This window comes from Hyla sarda, chromosome 2, assembly GCF_029499605.1.
Source record: "Hyla sarda isolate aHylSar1 chromosome 2, aHylSar1.hap1, whole genome shotgun sequence".
NCBI classification, from domain to species: Eukaryota; Metazoa; Chordata; class Amphibia; order Anura; family Hylidae; genus Hyla; species Hyla sarda.
The window spans coordinates 292,389,070-292,413,209 of NC_079190.1; the positions used below are offsets into that span (position 1 = coordinate 292,389,070).

The 24,140-nt window shown below is 45.7% G+C and overlaps 1 protein-coding gene across 1 annotated transcript in view; it reads left to right on the forward strand.

The window, feature by feature from the left end:
- The first annotated feature begins 4,160 nt into the window (after positions 1–4,160).
- The window catches only part of LOC130356247 (uromodulin-like), a 93,041-nt gene continuing 73,061 nt past the window's right edge, over positions 4,161–24,140 (forward strand). Inside the window, exon 1 of the mRNA XM_056557484.1 lies at positions 4,161–4,176. The gene's annotated coding sequence lies outside the window, so the exon portion shown is untranslated. The remainder of the gene's footprint in view (positions 4,177–24,140) is intronic.

A 24,140-nucleotide genomic window follows, 5' to 3' on the forward strand; every position in this document is an offset into this window, starting at 1 on the left:
TAAAGAATGAGCACCAAGAAGCGGTGAGTGATCTCTCTTCATTTCTACACTTTCTATTGCAGTGATTTGTTTGAATACTATAGAGATTGAGCACCCCGCAAGCTTATCTAATTTCTTAATCTAATCTATACACTCATGAGAGCAGCTCAGCTTCGAACACATATGGAATAGTGCCGACCTCTGTATCTACGGTATATTTGCACTTAATTGTACTTGTGATTCATATTTCCCAATAGAAACAGTCCCAAATTATAGAATTAGTAAGGGACATTCCCCTCTGCACAGCCATCAATAATTTATATGTTATCATTTATCAAGGCAAAGTTTCATTCATAATATCTCTAAGCGGGAAAGTCACTGTTGCATGTATTAACATATCTTGTATTTAATATACTCATTCTTATGTATACCAACTGCATATATGCTATATACTGTTGATATCTATGCTGCCATCTTGTGGTCAATTTTGAATGCCATTGTGAACTAGGGGGGTATACTGCCATCTAGTGGGTAAATTTAGGTATTACTGTGACCTATTATGGTATAATGACATCATATTGATCTGCATATTTTATCGTATTTTATATTTCAATATTTTCATTAATAAATTGCATATCTATTTTTACATATTTTATTGTCGAGGTCTTATTTGTGCAACGATATTCCTATCTTCCAAATATTAACGAATAATATAGGCATTTATTGTATGGACCTCTGAGGATCTCACTTGTTAAAATTTTTTATCCGCAATCCTCAATCCTCATATTTTTATTTTTGAGAGATAACATTTATTGCTTTATCTTCCTTGCATATAAATTATATGACACTTCTATGTAGAGGTTGATCTACCACTTACTGCACACTTTTTGTGTGTTCACAATAAATGATCACTTGGAATTATGTTGTTTCTGAAATTCTGATAATAACTTTACATATTTTCCACGTATTCTTGGATCAATAAGTGGTGGCCCAGTACAGGAGTTGTACTCCTGTACCCTTGCTGCCCTGTCAAACAGCCTCCCTGCAGTGTCCCCTGGGCCCCCTGCACCTATTCCCCTTGTACAGTTATTGTTATTGTCACGATGCCGGCTGGCAGGTAGTGGATCCTCTGTGCCAGAGAGGGATGGCGAGGACCGCGCTAGTGGACCGGTTCTAAGCCACTACAGGTTTTCACCAGAGCCCGCCGCAAAGCGGGATGGTCTTGCTGCGGCGGTAGTGACCAGGTCGTATCCACTAGCAACGGCTCACCTCTCTGGCTGCTGAAGATGCTGAAGATAGGCGCGGTACAAGGGAGTAGGCAGAAGCAAGGTCGGACGTAGCAGAAGGTCGGGGGCAGGCGGCAAGGATCGTAGTCAGGGGCAACGGCAGGAGGTCAGGAACACGGACTAGGAACAGACAAGGGAACGCTTTCACTAGGCACAAGTGCAACAAGATCCGGCAAGGGAGTGCAAGGGAGGAGACTAGATATAGGGAAGTGCACAGGTGGGAGCCAATTAGCTAATTGGGAAGATTGGGCCAGGCACCATCATTGGTGCACTGGCCCTTTAAATCGCAGAGACCCGGCGCGCGCGCGCCCTAGGGAGCGGGGCCGCGCGCGCCGGGACAGGACCGAGGGAGAGCGAGTCAGGTACGGGGGCCGGGGTGCGCATCGCGAGCGGGCGCTATCCGCATCGCGAATCGCATCCCGGCTGAAGGCGGGACCGCAGCGCACCCGGTCAGTGAATCTGACCGGGGCGCTGCAACAACGAAGATGAGGCGAGCGCTCCGGGGAGGAACGGGGACCCGGAGCGCTCGGCGTAACAGTACCCCCCCCCTTGGGTCTCCCCCTCTTCTTGGGGCCAAAGAACCTGAGGAAAAAAGACTCAATTTTTCCGTGATGAGGTCCGATGCAAATTAGGAGGGGTTCTGTGTGGAAACGTACGAGACAGTCCAATCTTTTATTGTAAAAACAATAGATGTAGAGGGGTCTGGCGAGACTGGTCACAGGAACGTAGAACCTGTTGATGAGAGAGGTCAAAAAAAATTTTCCTGCAGATCCGGAATCCAAGAAGAGCATAGTAGAGAAGGAGAAGGTAGAGGCAGATATCCGCACAGGCACAGTAAGGCGTGGAGAAGCAGAGTTGACATCAAGAACTGTGTCACCTTTGTGCGGAGTCAGCGTACGTCTTTCCAGGCGGGGAGGACGGATAGGACAATCCTTCAGGAAGTGTTCGGTACCGGCATAGTACAGGCAAAGATTCTCCATGCGGCGTCGTGTCCTCTCTTGAGGTGTCAAGCAAGACCGGTCAACTTGCATAGCCTCCGCGGCGGGAAGCACAGGAACAGATTGCAGAGGACCAGAGGAGAGAGGAGCCGGAGAGAAAAAACGCTTCGTGCGAACAAAGTCCATATCCAGGCGGAGCTCCAGACGCCATCCGGAAGAACGCATGTCAATGCGAGTGGCTAGATGAATGAGTTCATGTAGGTCAGCAGGAGTCTCTCGTGCGGCCAGAACATCTTTAATGTTGCTGGATAGGCCTTTTTTAAAGGTCGCGCAGAGAATCTCACTATTCCAGGACAACTCGTAAGCAAGAGCACGGAACTGAATGGCGTACTCGCCAACGGAAGAAACACCCTGGGCCAGGTTCAGCAGGGCAATCTCGGCTGAAGAAGCTCGGGCAGGTTCCTCAAAGACACTTCGAATTTCCGAGAAGAAGGAGTGTACAGAGGCAGTGACGGGGTCATTGCGGTCCCAGAGCGGTGCGGCCCATGACAGGGCTTTTCCAGACAGAAGGCAGAACACGAAAGCCACCTTAGACCTTTCAGTAGGAAACTGGTCCGACATCATCTCCAAGTGCTGGGAACATTGCGAAAGAAAGCCACGGCAATACTTAGAGTCCCCATTAAATTTGTCCGGCAAGGACAGGCGGAGGCTAGGAGTGGCCACTCGCTGCGGAGGAGGTGCAGGAGCTGGCGGAGGAGAAGATTGCTGGAGAAGTTGCGACTGAAGTTGGTGCGAAATGGTGGACATTTCCGACAGCTGACGGGTTAGAAGGGCGATCTGTCGGGCTTGCTGGGCGGCCACCGTGGTGAGGTCAGCGACAACTGGCAGAGGAACTTCAGCGGGATCCATGGCCGGATCTACTGTCACGATGCCGGCTGGCAGGTAGTGGATCCTCTGTGCCAGAGAGGGATGGCGAGGACCGCGCTAGTGGACCGGTTCTAAGCCACTACAGGTTTTCACCAGAGCCCGCCGCAAAGCGGGATGGTCTTGCTGCGGCGGTAGTGACCAGGTCGTATCCACTAGCAACGGCTCACCTCTCTGGCTGCTGAAGATGCTGAAGATAGGCGCGGTACAAGGGAGTAGGCAGAAGCAAGGTCGGACGTAGCAGAAGGTCGGGGGCAGGCGGCAAGGATCGTAGTCAGGGGCAACGGCAGGAGGTCAGGAACACGGACTAGGAACAGACAAGGGAACGCTTTCACTAGGCACAAGTGCAACAAGATCCGGCAAGGGAGTGCAAGGGAGGAGACTAGATATAGGGAAGTGCACAGGTGGGAGCCAATTAGCTAATTGGGAAGATTGGGCCAGGCACCATCATTGGTGCACTGGCCCTTTAAATCGCAGAGACCCGGCGCGCGCGCGCGCCCTAGGGAGCGGGGCCGCGCGCGCCGGGACAGGACCGAGGGAGAGCGAGTCAGGTACGGGGGCCGGGGTGCGCATCGCGAGCGGGCGCTATCCGCATCGCGAATCGCATCCCGGCTGAAGGCGGGACCGCAGCGCACCCGGTCAGTGAATCTGACCGGGGCGCTGCAACAACGAAGATGAGGCGAGCGCTCCGGGGAGGAACGGGGACCCGGAGCGCTCGGCGTAACAGTTATGCTATGTAATGTATATAATAGTGTTATGCCTTTAAGAATAGTTGTCATGTGGTTAAACATCTGTCATGTGATTGTAACCCAGTGAGGTGTCAGTGATCATGTGACCTAATGGTGACCTATGGAACCCCACCAGAGTCTCCCCTATATAAGCCCTGGGAGGAGTCTCTTCATTCTCTGGGAGTTCTGCTCTCTTTGGAGACTAAGTCTTTGCTGAACTACAATGCAATCAAGTCCTAGGAGTGTGTCTGGAGTCCAGAGGAGGCCTAAAGTCTGTCAAGTAGCCACAAGTCCACTATCCCCAGGTCTCAGTCAGAGCTGGTAAGCTATAAATGGGGTATAGTCAGTCTCAGTCAAAGTCAACCTGTTTTCAGTCAGCATGGCCTGTATCAAAATTGTCCCAGTCCACTACAAGTCCCAGCAAACCCTAAGGTCTCTGAAGTCACTGGTCACCTCGGTGGGCATGGCAAAGCTGTATAGACTATTCCACCTGTCTAATTCAGTAAAGCTACAGTTGTTACGTAACTTGGCCTCTGAGTCATTATTGCCCCCATTCCTGGCCCAGTATCCAGTGGTATACCTTCGAATGGTATTGAGGATAAACTACGCCCTGGTGTCACGAATACAAGGGGTTAATGCCATCTGCCCTGCATCACACCCTCTACCATAAGGAACATCCTTAAAGGGGTTATCCACCATAAGGTGATTTTAGTACATACCTGGCAGACAGTAATGGACAAGCTTAGGAAGGACCTGCGCTTGTCTTGGGGATACATGGCTATGTTGTGAGATTACCATAATACTGTGGCTAGCTGTTTGTGAACCAGTATTTCCTGTTTGACTTTTCTTTTTTTGACTACAAATCCCACAATTCCATCTTCCTCCCTCCCACACATTAGTTGCATTAGTTGCAGATTTATCACGCTCTGCCCATTGAGGCGAGGCAGACAGACTCCCTGTCATCAGCTGACTAGTGAGTCAGGTCTCGGCCGCATTGCAAGCTGGGAAAAATCTGAGACAACAGTCATTTTGTATGCTGGTAAAAATAAAAATTGGAGGAAAATCACAGGAGAATTGTGAGAAAACCATCACACACAGGTACAGACACTATATTATGAACTACACTAACTTTACAGCCCTTGTAGCATAGTCAAATTTAAAAAAAATCCTGGAATACCCCTTTAACAGTTATATCTATGCCTAATAGCCGGTTGTAACATAAATACGTATTATGGGCAAGGTCACATGGGGAACATCTGCATTGTATTTCATGCTGGGGATGCTCCAACAGCAGTCACAGAGGGACTGCAGAGCACGCTCCAAGTTGCAGCCGGATAAGCTCTGTGTGTGTGCTGGTAGCAAGGGATTTCTATTTTTTCAAAATTTTCAAGAACCAGTTGCTGAGCATAGCACTAGTGGGACTGGTGGTGGTAGGTGTGGTGGTGATAATGTGAGGCATCATGGTGAATATGCTGAGAGGGAACAAGGAGCCCATTATAAGACATAATAAGTCCATGGTGAGAGGAGTGGCAGGGACGATGAGGAGTTTGATGATGATGATGTAGCTTTATACAGAACATGGGAATTAGGTGAGGTGAAGGTTATGTGTTTAAAGTTGGAGGGTAGTGGTACTGTCATCGAAAAAGATCGTAGCTGAGGTAGGGCCAAAACATCTATAAAAATGTACCAGACATAGACCTGCTGGTATGGAGCATGTGACGGTGATGCTGCTGTTTTTGCTGTAGGGAAATTCTTTTCTACCTTACCAGATGCAGAAAATGTGCCCAGCTTATATGGCACATACCTTGTCACCATTTTTTGCCAAAAAAAGTAATTCCCCCTTTTGCAAAATCATGTGGAGAGAGTGGGCCACTCCATCCAGATGTTAGTGTGCAGCACAGTGCATGCCTTGGTAGATACTTGGAGTATTAGCTATAGCCATAGCCAATACATGTCTTTAGGGCCCACTGGGTCAACATCTTGCAGAAAAATGCTCGACCATAGCAAGGCCAGGAAAAAGTAGTGACACCCTCCATGGTTGCCTATCCTCTTCCTCATCCCAGTCCTCCTCCATTGATATCTTGCAGTCTCCCACAGGGAAGAACGTAGCTTACCCTCCTCCTTTCTTGCTAATTCAAATGCTGCCACACTGTATTACATCTGGTAAGCCTGGAAGAGAAAAACCACACAGGGGAGGACTTGCTGCCCTATCTACAGCAGGAAGTTTCACACTGGCTCTCTGCTTGTAATCTGAGATGGGAAAACAGGGTCACCGATAACTACACCAACATCGTGGCAGCCCTGCGTCTAGGTGAAATGACAGACTCTTGTATGACACGTGCTAAATCTTGTCATCAATCGGCAACATTGTGGTGGTCTGAATGATGGGTGATAACTATCCTGGCAATGTGCAGAAAATTTGCATTCGAATTAGTCATTCTTATGTTTTTGAGGACCAGGCCAATTTTATTTTTGCATTTTCGTTTTTTCCTCCTTACCTTCTAAAAATCATAACTCTTTTATATTTTCATTGATAGAAGATACGGCACTCTCTGTCAAGGCGTGGGTGCACAGTTAGGGTCCCAACCCATGTAGTAATCAAAGAAATGATAACATAGCACTCCACTTGCGGTGAAGATAAGGGTCAATTTTATTCTTGCAATCCAAAATTATGTGACATTTCACTCAACAATGACCTTCCTCAAACCAGATTGCTGCGGGGAAAAGGAGAAGTTAAGGAAAAAACGGTGTCCGAAAACCGGGTAACAGGTAAGTAGGTGGGGCGACAGTAGTCGCATGTGGCGGTTCCACATGCGACTACTGTCGCCCCACCTACTTACCTGTTACCCGGTTTTCGGATACCGTTTTTTCCTTAACTTCTTCTTTTCCCCGCAGCAATCCGGTTTGAGGAAGGTCATTGTTGACCGAAACGTCACATAATTTTGGATTGCAAGAATAAAATTTACCCTTATCTTCACCGCAAGTAGAGTGCTATGTTATCATTTCTTTTATATTTTCATACACAGACGCATATGAGGGCTTGTTTTTGTTTTTTTGCGTCATCAATTTTAATTTGTAATGACATCACTCATTTCACCATAAAATGTACGCCGCAACAAAAAAAAAACATTATTTATGTGGGGAAATTGAAAAGAAAATCACAATTTATGGAATTTTGTAAGGTTTTGTTTTCACTCTGTACACTTTACGGTAAAAATGACATGTTTTCTTTATTCTGTGGTTCAATACAATTAACATGATACCCATGTTATATGCTTTTCTATTATTGTACTGCTTTAAAAAAAATCTCAAACTATTTTATCAAAATTAGTATTTTTAAAATTGCCATATTTTGACCACCTATAACTTCCGTATATGGGGGAAGTATGAGGGCTCATTTATGGCGCCATGATCTGTAGTTTTTATTGGCACTACTTTGGCACTGCTGCTGATACCCGCAAGGACTAAGGTGCTGGGATGTATTGGAGTGTTTTCCCGAAGATGTGGTGGTGCTCTGACTTGTTGTTGCAAATCACATTTAAAGCACAAAAGGTAATGAAACAGTCGGCAGACTCATCAAAAGTTATTTTTCAGGATTGCTTCTTTATTCCACACTCACATACAAAACATTGTACAGGGGGGGGGGGGGGGAGAGGGATCACGGTGGGGGGCATTCACTGTCACCTGCACAATGTTTTGTATGTGAGTGTGGAATAAAGAAGCAATCCTGAAATATAAGTTTTTATGAGTCTGCCGACTGTTTCATTACCTTTTCTACTTTTACTTATATTTAACTTTTTAATCACTTTTTATACATTTTTTGGGAATAAAATGTGACAAAAAAGCAACAATTTTGGACTTAACAAAAAGTTTAAGCTATTCACCATACGGTAAAATTAACATTATACTCAATTGCTGTTCGGACATTTACGCACACGGCAATACCAAATATGTTTACAAAAAATTTTTACGCTTTTTGAGGGTAAAATGGGAAAAAGGGACGATTTACATTTTTATTGGGGGAGGTCATTTTTTACTTTTTTTTTAATTTTACACTTTTTATGTCCCCAGAGGGGACTATTGCTAATACTGTTCAGTGCTATGCATAGGGCATAGCACTGATCAGTATTATTGGTGATCTTCTGCTTTGGTCTGCTCAATCTCTAAGTACCATGGCACCATGACGTTCATTTACGTCCATTGTCATTAAGGGGTTAAATATGCCCTGCTAGACCTAAAAAATAGTCTTCCTCAAAATTGCAGCATTTGCGACGATTCAACACAGTGGAACTCAACATTACACATATTGCAATGCCTTTAACGGTAGCTTGAAGCGGTGACAGACTAGCTAATGCAGCAGACAAATGTTTGGAGCCAGTGTGACTTTCAGCTTAGGCATTGGCAGCTAGTCAGAGACACCTGTCATGTGCTCAGGCCTTTTAAAGAAGCAACAAGATCAGGTAGCAAAGACAACAGTGGAAACAGAGTTTAGTGTTGAGCAAACCTAGCCAAACGAACCCGGATTCAACCCGGACTTTGGGTTTTGCTCAGCTAACCGAACTTTTATCAGTTTGGTTTGAACGAACTGGTAAAAAGCATGGCGCCAGAGGAAGCAAGAAGAGCAGGGGTGGTGGCTCAGCTCCAATAAGTTACTAATAAGGTGCTACCCCGTGTACCATATTGCACAACCAAAACAAAGGAAAAAGTACACCATATTGCGCACACCCAATCAAGTATAACAATCTTTATTGAATTAACACATGAAATAATTTACAGCATGTCTAATCAGACAAATCCCACATAAGTGTCCTCCCACAACAGTGAGAAGCTCCTAGGACCTCTCCCAGGACACCTGTGTGTAACCGTGTCCAACACTGCCTCCATAACCATGTAAATGGCTCAATGCTAAATGGCGGCAATGGCCAGCTTGTGCTTCCAGGTCAGATCATCACTTCTTCCACTCATCTCCTATGTCCACGCATGCGCACTGCACCTCCGATATCTCAGACACGGACTGCGCACGAGCATAACAAGCACCCACATTCCCCATAATCTGTCAGGCTCACAAGCGCGAAATGCGCAAAATGTGTCTTGCAAATGTTTTTAATGGGGATTTTTCTGATGAGACATACTGTAAATTATTTCTTGTGTTAATTCAATGAAGAGGGTGACCAGCATATCACATGATAACCCAGGTGTTTATTTTTATTTTGTGCAATAACATTTTTATATTTGTGTAATGGATTTTTTTGGTAATAATTTTTCTTTAGGTATTTTTTCTGTGCAATATTTTTCTGGGTGCTATTTTCGTGTAGTATATTTGGTTTATTTATTATATGGTTGTTTCGTATTAATTTATAAATAATATTTATATACATTTATAATGATATATAACTTGTAATACATTTTTTCATATATCTCTTGTCTATTATGGATATTATATTGTGTGCATCGTGAATTAGGTTTTTGTCTGATATCTGATGTGTGAAACTCTGTATTAACATATTATTATATAGTGATGTTGTGATCCTGCTATGACACCTAGTGGCTATATGGGGAATTAGAGTAAATTGTAAAACTTTACTAACTTAAAGGGGTACTCCGGTGCAAAACATTTCTTTTTAAATTAACTGGTGCCAGAAAGTTAAACAGATTTGTGAATTACTTCTATTAAAAATCTTTACCCTTCCAGTACTTTTTAGCAGCTGTATGCTACAGAGGAAATTATTTTCTTTTTGAATTTCTTTTTTGTTTTGTTTACAGTGCTTTCTGCTGACACCTCTGTCTGTGTCAGGAACTGTCCCGAGTCGCATAGGTTTGCAATGGGAATTTTCTCCTGCTCTGGACAGTTCCTGATATGGGCATCAGGTGTCAGCAGAGAGCACTGTGGACAAGACAAAAAAGAAATTCAAAAAGAAAAGAATTTCTCCTGTAGCATACAGCTGCTAAAAAGTACTGGAAGGGTAAAGATTTTTTTTAATAGAAGACATTTACAAATCTGTTTAACTTTCTGGCACCAGTTGATTTGAAAAAAAAATTTTTTTTTCTACCGGCATACACCTTTAAGTATGCAGTGATCCCCCTGCGTGCACATCAAAACTTCAGGCTAAAGTCAGAGCCCTATGTGTCTGGTAAGGGCGTATGCGGTCATGATCCCATGGCTGTTGATGCCAGATGATGCTGCGGGGTCCGAGCTTCAGAACTCAACATGTGCGCGGATAGGAGGGAACGGCATTTAACCCCTTAAGGACACATGACGTACTGGAACGTCATGTGTCCGCTCCCAATCTATAACGCGGGGCCACGGCGTGCCGCACGCTATTAACCCTTTAAACACGGCGTTCAAAGTTGAACGCCGCGTCTAAAGTGAAACTGTGCCGGTTAGCTCAGTGGGCTGTTCGGGATAGCCGCGGCAAAATTGCGGCATCCCGAACAGCTTACAGGATAGCAGGAGGGTCCCTACCTGCCTCCTCGCTGTCCGATTTTTAGGTACAAAATTGAAAGAGTTATGATTTTTTTAAAGGCAAGGAGCAAAAAATGAAAATGCAAAAACGGAAAAAACCCCGGTCCTTAAGGGGTTAAATAGTTTGGCATCAATGGTTACTACACCTCCTGACGAAGTGGGTTTGCCCACAAATTGACGTTCATTGGGATGGCACGAGGACCACAGATGTCTGCTGGTAATATGCCTGCTACAGGTGTGATTTGAGCATTGTTCTTTCTTTATATTCAATACTTCTGTTGTTTTCTCACAGAGGTTATAAATTGCATTTAATATCAGTCTATTACCCAATACTACATCTTATTACAGTGGTCCCTCAAGTTACAATATTAACTGGTTCCAGGGTGACCATTGTATGTTGAAATCATTGTATGTTGATACAAAAATAGGAAAAAGTGAGGATTAAACATATTGAGACCAAAAATGGGAAAAAGTGAAGATTAAACAAAAAGTCCATGCATATAGAGTAAAAGAGAGCTGCTGGGAGCTGTAAACCACTGTCTATGTAGAGGACAGGAGCTTTTTCAGGGTCCTTTACAGAACACCAAATGCAAGAACGGCAATCCAGAGTGGGTAAGTAGAAAATCCAGACTTTATTAGCTCACGGTAAAAACAGTACACGCAACCAACAGATCAGACGCGTTTCAGGCGCATGCGCCCTTCGTCAGTGATGTCAGCCCTCTGCACAGGTGTCAGTTAAATACCGGACAGGTAATGGGCGGATAACTTACAACCAGTGGCGTTGCTAGGGTTGGTGTCACCCGGTGCGGTAGAAAATGGTGTCACCCCCATACCTACCCCCTCCCCCCAGTAAGTTTTTAGCCTGTTGTGACAGACACCACTGTTGCAGCGCATTGTGAGAAATTCCAGTATAATAATCAGATATACCAGTTGCCACAGAATAGGAAAGTGTTAAAGAAGTTTTCACCATTGAAATATACAGCTCCCAGAATTACTTAAAGGGGTACTCCACTGGAAAACATTTACTTTTATATCAACTGGTGCCAGAAAGTTAAGCAGATTTTTAAATTACTTCTATTTAAAATCTTAATACTTACAGTACTTATAAGCTGGTGTATGCTCCACAGGAAGTTGTGTAGTTCTTTCCAGTCTGACCACAGTGCTATTTGCTGACACCTCTGTCCATGTCAGGAACTGTCCAGAGCAGGATAGGTTTGCTATGGGGATTTGCTCCTACTATGGACAGTTCTTGACATGGACAGAGGTGTCAGCACAGAGCACTGTGGTTAGACAGAAAATAAATTAAAAAAGAAAATAACTTCCTGTGAATATTATTCACAGCAGCTAATTATACAGCAGCTAATAAGTACTGGAAGGATTAAGATTTTTAAATAGAAGTAATTTACAAATCTGTTTAACTTTGTGGCACCAGCTGATTAAAATTTTTTTTTTCCAGTAGAGTACCCCTTTATGCAGTGGTGAGGTTATGCTGGGAGTTGTAGTTTCACTGACCATAACTGTAGAAGTGACAAGCGACTACAGCTCTGATAGGACATAGTGAGGAGAATACACAATGATATCAGTGACTACAGGTGACGTCTTCTCTATAGTGAGGAGAATACACAATGATATCAGTGACTACAGGTGACGTCTTCTCTATAGTGAGGAGAATACACAATGATATCAGGGACTACAGGTGACGTTTTCTCTATAGTGAGGAGAATACACAATGATATCAGTGACTACAGGTGACGTCTTCTCTATAGTGAGGAGAATACACAATGATATCAGTGACTACAGCTGACGTCTTCTCTATAGTGAGGAGAATACACAATGATATCAGTGACTACAGGTGACGTCTTCTCTATAGTCTTCCCTTATCTAATTCAGATGGTACATACCGCCAGGACTTGTTCCAGCTAAAACTTCTGTCTGCAGAATGTGACGCCCAGACGTCTCCTCACTATGTCAGCGCATTCTCATCCTCTATATGAAAACAATTATTATTATAAACCTGCCAGACACTGTATCCTCTAAATATAATACTACTATACACTATACTCTTTGATTATAAACCTTCCATACACCATACCCACTGAATATAATACTACCACACACTGTACATTCTGAATATAATACCAACACATACTGTACCCCTGAATATAATACCGCCACACACTATACCCTCTGAATATAATACTACCACAAACTGCGCCCTCTGAATATAATACTACCACAAACTGCGCCCTCTGAAAATAAATCTGCCACATACTGTACCCTCTGTATATAAATCTGCCACATACTGTACTCTCTGTATATAAATCTGCCACATACTGTACTCTCTGAATATAAATCTGCCACATACTGTACCCCTGAATATAAATCTGCCACATACTGTACCCTCTGAATATAATACTACCACCCACTGCACCCTCTGAATATAATACTTAGAGATGAGCAAACTACAGTAAATTCAACTCGTCACAAACTTCTCTGCTCGGCAGTTGATGACTTTTCCTGCATAAATTAGTTCAGCTTTCCGGTGCTCCCGTGGGCTGGAAAAGGTGGATACAGACCTAGGAGACTCTTTCCTAGGACTTTATCCACCTTTTCCAGCCCACCGGAGCACCTGAAGGCTGAACTAATTTACGCAGGATAAGTCATCAACTGCCGAGCCGAGAAGTTCGTGACGAATCGAATTTACTGTAAGTTCGCTCATCTCTAATAATACTACCACAAACTGCGCCCTCTGAATATAACGTTGCCATACAGTGCACCCTCTGAATATAATACTACCACCCACTGCGCCCTCTGAATATAACGTTGCCATACAGTGCACCGTCTGAATATAATACCACAAACAAAGTAACACCCCTCAACATCCGTTAGCTGATGCTATTACCACGGGAGGGGGGTATTGGTGGTGTTGCTAGTGAATGATGGGAGTGCTACTACTGGGGAGGTGTTGCTGGAGGATGATGAGGGTGCTACTGGCCATCCCCCCTGGCAGTATCACCCCCATCATCCATCGGCAGGATCATCCTCCTGGCAGGAGCACCTCCATCATCCACCTTCAGGATATTTTGATGGAGGTGCTGCTGGGGGGGGGGGGGTGTTGCTGGTGGATGATGAGGGTGCTACTGCCAGGGGGGGAGCATTAGGTAGACAGCAGTTCCCCCACATTAGGTAGGTACCAGTTACCCCACATTAGGTAGCAATTTCCCCACATTAGGTAGCACAGATTCCCCACATAAGGTAGCATAGACTCCCCACATTTGGTAGCACAGATTCCCCACATTAGGTAGCATAGACTCCCCACATTTGGTAGTAGTTTCCCCACATTAGGCCGCAGGTTCCCTTGCAGGTTCCCCACAATGGGTCAAAGTTTCCCCACAATAGATCGCTGGTTATACCCCCTCCCCCCACCCCCCCCCCCCCCCCCCCCCACACACACACACAAAAAAAAAAAAACACATACAACACAGAGAGACAAACACACACACACACACAGTCAGAGAGACACACACTCACAGACAGACACACACACACACACAGTCACACAAACACACAGAGTCGCACAAACACACACACACAGAGTCACACAAACACACACTCAGAGAGTCACACAAACACACACAGTCACATACACACAGTCACATACAAGCATAGATAGAGACAGAGAGACAGACATACACACTCACCCATCCAGCGCAGCGCTCCTTCTCACCGGGCGCCGTGCGAGTGACGTAACTCACGTCCTCCTGCGCGGCCATGCGGTGTGACGTCAGGCCGGCGCAGACGTGGGAGCGGAGGACGGGCACAGTACTGTTGAAGGTGAGGGGGGGTGTGATGATGGTCGGGCGCCCAGTGAAGGTGAAAGAGGGGGTTTGCTGACGGACGGGCGCACCGCACACACAGCGCAGGGGGTGCTGACGGATGTGAGGCCGGTCGGGCACAGATGAGGGGGGTGTCTGTGTAGCTGGGGAGGGGGAGGGGAGGGTGGGGGGGTGCTGCGGAGCGTCTTGGTGTCACCCCATTAGGTTGGTGTCACCCGGTGCGGGCCGCACCCCCCGCACCCGGGTCGCAACGCCACTGCTTACAACCAATCAGAGCTCCTCTGAGTCCGCTGACACCGGTGCAGGGGGGGGATACTGATACAATACAAAGTATAAAATGCAAGTAAAAGTACAGGAAGCATTTAGGAAAACAGTGACATGAATCAATGTCATAAAATCATGCATTAAACATGTAAAAAATATATATGACAGAGTAAAATGAAAGAATGTATCATTTCACTTCATATGACAAACTGCATTTCTAATCGTGTAGGTTGCCATGCGGTGTTAATAGTGAAATAGCAATTCCCTTTTTAAATTTAACCCTTTGGGTGCACTTGTACCCAAGGTGATTTGCCAATATGCTTCACGTTCAAGCAATTTTCGCCGCATGCAACCACCACGAGGTCCTGTGTGAACACGCTCTATTGCATATATTTGAAAACCATTGGTGCTTCCACCATGAACGGTTTTGAAGTGTAAAGACACTGCTGAGCGATTTCTAATAGCATTGCTAGATATGTCATTGAGATGTTCAAGTGCTCTAACTTTTAATTTTCTAGTGGTTGAACCTACATATTTTAGCTGGCACTGTGAACATTCAATGACATAAATTACATTGTAATGATTACAGTTAATATCATCTTTTATGCCATTACTCAACCAGTTTGTGCTGTGTCTGGTATTTCTGCTTCCCTGTATCAACCCCGTGCATTTCTGCTTCCCTGTATGGACCCCGTGCATCTCTGCTTCCCTGTATGAACCCTGTGCATCTCTGCTTCCCTGTATGAACCCTGTGCATCTCTGCTTCCCTGTATGAACCCTTTGCATCTCTGCTTCCCTGTATGAACCCTGTGCATCTCTGCTTCCCTGTATGAACCCTGTGCATCTCTGCTTCCCTGTATGAATCCCGTGCATCTCTGCTTCCCTGTATGAACCCCGTGCATCTCTGCTTCCCTGTATGAACCCTGTGCATCTCTGCTTCCCTGTATGAATCCCGTGCATCTCTGCTTCCCTGTATGAACCCTGTGCATCTCTGGTTCCCTGTATGATCCCCGTGCATCTCTGCTTCCCTGTATGAACCCCGTGCATTTCTACATCCCGGTATGAACGCTGACATAGAAATGCACAGGGTTCATTCAGTGATATTCATGTCCTGTACAAACCCCTTGCACTTCTATGTCCTCTTTATGGGGCTAATGAACACCCCATGAAAAAGCAGAAGCCAGCCCATGCAGTTTGTCCTCCCCCTTGCAGCCCGAGGAAACCTGCGTTATACACAGCACACTAATAAATATATATATATATACAACGTTATACACAAGAAACACTGGCATACACACATAACAGGGACTACAACTCCCAGCATGTGTCATTCAAGACTCTTCAGTCTGTGGTATCACACCAGCAGCTGCCTCTCCTGGGAGTTTTAGTTCACCACACCGATACAGGGCATACACCAGTGTTTCCCAACCAGGGTGCCTCCAGGTGGAAAACACTAGCATACACACACCTAACAGGGACTACAACTCCCAGCATACACATACCTAACAGGGACTACAACTCCCAGCACACACACCTAATGGGGACTACAACTCCCAGCATACACACATACTTAACCGGAACTACAACTCCCAGCATACACACACACCTAACAAGGACTACAACTCCCAGCATACACACCTAACAGGGACTACAACTCCCAGCATGTGTCATTCAGTAGTCTTCAGTCTGTGGTATAACACCAGCAGCTGCCTCTGTAGTCTCCTAGGAGTTTTAGCTCACCACACCGATACAGGGCATACACCAGTGTTTCCCAACCAGGGTGCCTCAAGGTGGGAAACACTAGCATACACACACCTAACAGGCACTACAACTCCAAGCATACAGACACACACACCTAACAGGGACTACAACTCCCAGCATACACACACCTAACAGGGACTACAACTCCCAGCATACACACACACACACCTAACAGGGACTACAACTCCCAGCATACACACACACACACACACCTAACAGGGATTACAACTCCCAGCATACACACCTAACAGGGACTACAACTCCCAGCATACACACACCTAACAGGGACTACAACTCCCAGCATACACACACCTAACAGGGACTACAACTCCCAGCATACACACACACCTGACAGGGACTACAACTCCCAGCATACAATCATACACACAAACACCTAACAGGGACTACAACTCCCAGCATACATACACACACCTAACAGGGACTACAACTCCCAGCATACATACACACACACCTAACAGGGACTCCCAGCATACACACACCTAACAGGGACAACTCCCAGCATACACACACATAATAGGGACTACAACTCCCAGCATGTTTCATTCAGCAGTCTTCAGTATGTGGTATAACACCAGCAGCTGCCTCTGTAGTCTCCTGGGAGTTTTAGTTCACCACACCGATACAGGGCATACACCAGTGTTTCCCAACCAGGGTGCCTCCAGGTGGGAAACACTAGCATACACACACCTAACATGCACTACAACTCCCAGCATATACACACACACACGCACACCTAACAGGGACTACAACTCCCAGCATACAAACACACCTAACAGGAACTACAACTCCCAGCATGTGTCATTCAGCAGTCTTCAGTGTGTGGTATAATACCACCAGCTGCCTCTGTAGTCTCCTGGGAGTTTAAGTTCCCCACACTGATACAGGGCATACACCAGTGTTTCCCAACCAGGGTGCCTCCAGGTGGGAAACACTAGCATACACACACCTAACATGCACTACAACTCCAAGCATATACACACACACACGCACACCTAACAGGGACTACAACTCCCAGCATACACACACCTAACAGGAACTACAACTCCCAGCATGTGTCATTCAGCAGTCTTCAGTCTGTGGTATAATACCACCAGCTGCCTCTGTAGTCTCCTGGGAGTTTAAGTTCCCCACACTGATACAGGGCATACACCAGTGTTTCCCAACCAGGGTGCCTCCAGGTGGGAAACACTAGCATACACACACTTAACAGGCACTACAACTACCAGCATACAGACACACACACCTAACAGGGACTACAGCTCCCAGCATACACACACACACCTAACAGGGACTACAACTCCCAGCATACACACACACCTAACAGGGACTACAACTTCCAGCATACACACAAACACCTAACAGGGACTACAACTCCCAGCATACACACACACACATACCTAACAGGGACTACAACTCCCAGCATGCACACACACCTAACAGGGACTACAACTCCCAGCATACACACACACCTAACAGGGACTACAACTCCCAGCATACAAACACACACACCTAACAGGGACTACAACTCCCAGCACACACACACACCTAACAGGGACTACAACTCCCAGCATACAATCACACACACACCTAACAGGGACTACAACTCCCAGCATACACACATCTAACAGGGACTACAACTCCCAGCATACACACACACCTAACATGGACTACAACTCCCAGCATACACACACACACCTAACATGGACTACAACTCCCAGCAAACACACACACACCTAACAGGGACTACAACTCACAGCATACACACACCTAACAGGGACTACAACTCTCAGCACACACACACACCTAACAGGGACTACAACTCCCAGCATACAATCATACACACACACCTAACAGGGACTACAACTCCCAGCATACACACACATCTTACAGGGACTACAACTCCCAGCATACACACACACACCTAACATGGACTACAACTCCCAGCATACACACACCTAACAGGAACTACAACTCCCAGCATGTGTCATTCAGCAGTCTTCAGTCTGTGGTATAATACCACCAGCTGCCTCTGTAGTCTCCTGGGAGTTTAAGTTCCCCACACTGATACAGGGCATACACCAGTGTTTCCCAACCAGGGTGCCTCCAGGTGGGAAACACTAGCATACACACACTTAACAGGCACTACAACTACCAGCATACAGACACACACACCTAACAGGGACTACAGCTCCCAGCATACACACACACACCTAACAGGGACTACAACTCCCAGCATACACACACACCTAACAGGGACTACAACTTCCAGCATACACACAAACACCTAACAGGGACTACAACTCCCAGCATACACACACACACATACCTAACAGGGACTACAACTCCCAGCATGCACACACACCTAACAGGGACTACAACTCCCAGCATACACACACACCTAACAGGGACTACAACTCCCAGCATACAAACACACACACCTAACAGGGACTACAACTCCCAGCACACACACACACCTAACAGGGACTACAACTCCCAGCATACAATCACACACACACACCTAACAGGGACTACAACTCCCAGCATACACACATCTAACAGGGACTACAACTCCCAGCATACACACACACCTAACATGGACTACAACTCCCAGCATACACACACACACCTAACATGGACTACAACTCCCAGCAAACACACACACACCTAACAGGGACTACAACTCACAGCATACACACACCTAACAGGGACTACAACTCTCAGCACACACACACACCTAACAGGGACTACAACTCCCAGCATACAATCATACACACACACCTAACAGGGACTACAACTCCCAGCATACACACACATCTTACAGGGACTACAACTCCCAGCATACACACACACACCTAACATGGACTACAACTCCCAGCATAAACACACACCTAACATGGACTACAACTCCCAGCATACACACACACCTAACATGGACTACAACTCCCAGCATACACACACACACCTAACAGGGACTACAACTCCCAGCATACACACATAACAGGGACTACAACTCCCAGCATACACACACACCTAACAGGGACTACAACTCCCAGCATACACACACACCTAACAGGGACTACAACTCCCAGGATACACACACCTAACAGGGACTACAACTCCCAGCATGCTATCATACACACACACCTAACAGGGACTACAACTCCCAGCATACACACACCTAACAGGGACTAAAACTCCCAGCATACATACACACCTAACAGGGACTGCCACTCCCAGCATACATACACACACACACCTAACAGGGACTCCCAGCATACATACACACACCTAACATGGACTACAACTCCCAGCATACACACACCTAACAGGGACAACTCCCAGCATACACACACACACACCTAACAGGGACTACAACTCCCAGCATGTGTCATTCAACAGTCTTCAGTCTGTGGTATAACACCACCAGCTGCCTCTGTAGTCTCCTGGGAGTTTTAGTTCACCACACCGATACAGAGCATACACCAGTGTTTCCCAACCAGGGTGCCTGCAGGTGGGAAACACTAGCATACACACACCTAACAGGCACTACAACTCCCAGCATACAGACACACACACCTAACAGGGACTACAACTCCCAGCATACACACACACCTAACAGGGACTACAACTCCCAGCATACACACACACACCTAACAGGGACTACAACTCCCATCATACACACACACACACCTAACAGGGACTACAACTCCCAGCATACACACACACCTAACAGGGACTACAACTCCCAGCATACACACCTAACAGGGACTACAACTCCCAGCATACACACACACACCTAACAGGGACTACAACTCCCAGCATACATACACACACCTAACAGGGACTACAACTCCCAGCATACATACACACACACCTAACAGGGACTCCCAGCATACACAAACATACCTAACATGGACTCCCAGCATACATACTCACACCTAACATGGAATCCCAGCATACACACACACACATACACACACACACACACACACACACATAACAGGGACCCCCCTCCTCCTCACATAGAAATCATCCCCAGTCAGAGATTTACAAAAAGGGAAAAATGATCCAGCCCAGGTTGCAGATAAAAGCAGTTTCTTTCTTTATTGGGATGTATATAGACAGAATAGCCGACGCGTTTCGGACCTACTCCAGGTCCTTAGTCATGGCATGTACACACATTAAAACAATGTTACTTGTATATTAAAACTCTATAGTCATGTGATCGTTCATCAACTGGAATTGAGAGAGCTCTCTAAGAGATGACATGGATCAATAGTATCCTGCAAAACATGGTGTGGATCCAAAAAGAAAAGTCAAAGCTTGATAGAACAATAGATTGTGCTAATATAAAGGCATACAGATGAAACGAACTCTTGTGCAGGATATATTTTGCACATTTTTAGGCTTCATGTGTATTAATATCCAAAAGGTATTATTTGAAAACATCACAGAAAATAAGGAAAGATTTTATAAAGGAATATAAGGAAGGAAGAATACTACGCATGTGTACACTATTGTGGTATTCAACAAAGTATTGCTAGACACCAGTACAGACGTCAAGTATCTCTCAACAATCCTAGCAGGTTAAAATTAAATTCTGCCTCAGATTCATACCTTGTGGCTGACGTGTATCCAGTTGGAACATCCAGAAGGACTCCCGATTCAGGAGTGCCCTCCGATGGTCCCCTCCTCTGGTATGTATAGAAACCTTTTCTATTCCCACTATTTGCAAAGAATTTCCATTACCTCCGTGAGCGTCCCTGACGTGCTTCGATAAGTACGACACACTAAAACCGGTCCCTCTAGCATCCGAGATGTGTCTCCTGATCCGGCACTTCAGGGCATTCACAGTGCAACCCACGTACTGAATTTGACATGCCACACAGGTTGCCAAATACACAACGTGTGTGGTATTGCAATTAATGTAGGTTTTTACTTCATATGTCCTATTGGTACTGCATGATGAAAATGTGTTGGTGACCTGCATGTGGTTACACGTGACACACCGTTTGTGTCCACATTTCCAACTGCCCGGAAAGTTTAACCATGTTGGTTTACTCTTACTTTTATTGGGGCCAGAGATTTATTCCCAGTCCCTGCAGTGTATGAATCCCCAGCACGTGTACAGTAAAGAGACAGAGCTGAGGGGAGATGAGGAACGCTGCTCTGGCTTCTAGACCTGCTCTAGCCGAGCTCCTCTCTCCCCTGCTCTGACTGTCCATGGAGATCTGTGGCCTCAGCTCGGGGAGCTCAGGGAGGGGGCGTGTACTTCTCCCCGTGGAGATCTGCATCCTCCCGAGCTCAGGGAGATGAGGGAGGGGGCGTGTACCTCATCTCTCCCCCTGCTCTGCGAACGCAAAAATCCACCTCACACCGGCCCTGCTGCTTCTATCCTGTAGAGCTGCGCTCAACTGACTCTCGGCCAGCAAGCTCTCCTTGTCAGCGGGAGGAGCATGAAGACGCTGCTGGCCGGGCAGAGTCAGGAGCGAGCCCTGCAGGGATGCACGCACAGCGCTCTCTCCCGCCTGCCTGATTGACAGGCGGGGAGCTGCGCTGAGTATGAGATTTCGGACTCAGCTGTCAGGCCGGCGTGAGTCCGAAATCACGAAAAAAGGGACTCCTAGGGAGACCTCTAGAGGACAAAAGTTTAGACACAAAAAACACATAAAAGTATACATTTTTTTTAAATAGAACCCAATTAGAAAATTAATCTATAGATATTAAACTATAAAATGAAAAACATTTTTTTTGATGAGAGGTACTCTTTAAGGACCTAGGGCGTATGGATACGCCCTGGCTTTCTGGTACTTAAGGACCCAGGACCATAGGTGTGTGCAGCCTATTGCATTAGGGTGTGCACCCTAAAGCACAACTCACGCCGCGCGCGTGCATATCTATCTATATATAGTATAGTTCTCCCACATTAGGTGCAGTATAGATCCCCCACATTAGGTGCAGTATACTTCCCCCACATTGGGTGCAGTATAAGTCCCCACACATTAGGTTGGCAGTATACTTCCCCCACATTAGGTTAGCAGTATAGTCCCCGCACATTAGGTGCAGTACAGTTCCCCCACATTAGGTTTGCAGTACAGTTCACCCACATTAGGTTGGCAGTACAGTTTCCCCCCCCCCCCCCACATTAGGTTGGCAGTAAAGTTCCCCCCCACATTAGGTTGACAGTAAAGTTCCCCCACATTAGGTTGACAGCACAGTTCCCCCACATTAGGTGCAGTACAGTTCCCCCACATTAGGTTGGCAGTACAGTTCCCCCACTGTAGGTTGGCAGTACAGTTCCCCCACATTAGGTTGGCAGTACAGTTCCCCCACATTAGGTTGGCAGTACAGTTCCCCCACATAAAGTGCAGTGGAATTTCCAGCTTTCAAATTTTGGGGGGGCACACTGGGGGCCAGGACAAAAGTAGGGGGGGATTATAACAACGCTACATGTATCCACATGAAAAAGAAGTGAAATGTCACTTATTTTCTGTGCAGTTTTCAAAGCTGTCACCGCACACTGTTTGGCAAAGAAATTGGTGTGGCTTCTGCACCATAAACCATGCAGTCTATGTAAAAATACCTTTAAAGGGTTTGTCCCATTTATAAAGATAACCCCTATCCACAGTATAGGGAATAACAAGCAGATAGGTTGGAGACTGACTGCTGGAGTCCCTGCCGACCCTGAGGATGTAGACACAGTTGTCCCTGGAGTGAACAGTGCTTACCACACCTGCGCCACCACGCCCCCTCCCATAGACTTGCATTGAGGGGCATGGTCATTACCCGCAGTGCACACACAGCATTTGGAACTAAAAGTTCCGAATGCTGGCCAGTGGAGTACTCCTTTAATGAGATGGGAATATAGCTTAAAACTGCTGCCTTAGCCTATAAAGCAGTGGTCTCCAAACTGTGGACCTCCAGATGTTGCTAAACTACAATTCCCAGCATGCCCGGACAGCCAACAGCTGGGAGTTGAAGTTTTGCAACTCGCAGCATGTCTAATTTCCCTGTCCCATTCACAATAAGACAGTCCTCCAGCACTACATAGCAGGAGCCATACACCACCATACATATTACCATCATACTGTTACAGACCAAATCCTGTATACTGAGACCAATATTACCAATAATACCAGTATACATGGAGGAATATTATCACCATACATATTACATCATACTGTTACTGACCAAATCCTGTATACTGAGATGTATAATAATTAGTGTTGAGCGGCGTAGGCCATATTCGAATTCGCGAATATTCGCGAATATATGGACAAATATTCATCATATATTCGCGAATATTCGCATATTTGTTATATTCTCGTTTTATTTTCGCATACGCGACAATTCACACATACGAAAATTAACATATGTGAAAATTCGCATACACAAAATTAGTTCGCACGAAAATTCGCATATGCGAATATTAGCATATGCGAATTTTCGCACGCCAGTCTCTCACAGTAGTATTAGGGCCTTCTTTACACCACACAAGCTGGAAGCAGAGAGGGATGATCACTGTAATGTGTATTGTGAAGAAAAAAAAAAAAAAACGAATATTCGTAATTACGAATATATAGCGCTATATTTGCGAAATTCGCGAATTCGCGAATATGCGATATTCGCGAATAATATTCGAATTGCGAATATTCGCGAGCAACACTAATAATAATACCAGTATACAAGAAGGAATATTATCACCTTACATATTACTATCATACTGTTACTGATCTAATCCTGTATACTGAGAACACTATTACCAATAATACCAGTATGCAAGGAGAAATATCACTATACATATCACCATCATACTGTTATTGGCCAAATCCTGTATACTGAGACCAATATTACCAATAATACCAGTATACAGGAAGGGAATATTACCCCCATACAGTGACAGATATCAACTCTACACAGGCTCTGCAGACCATTTAAGT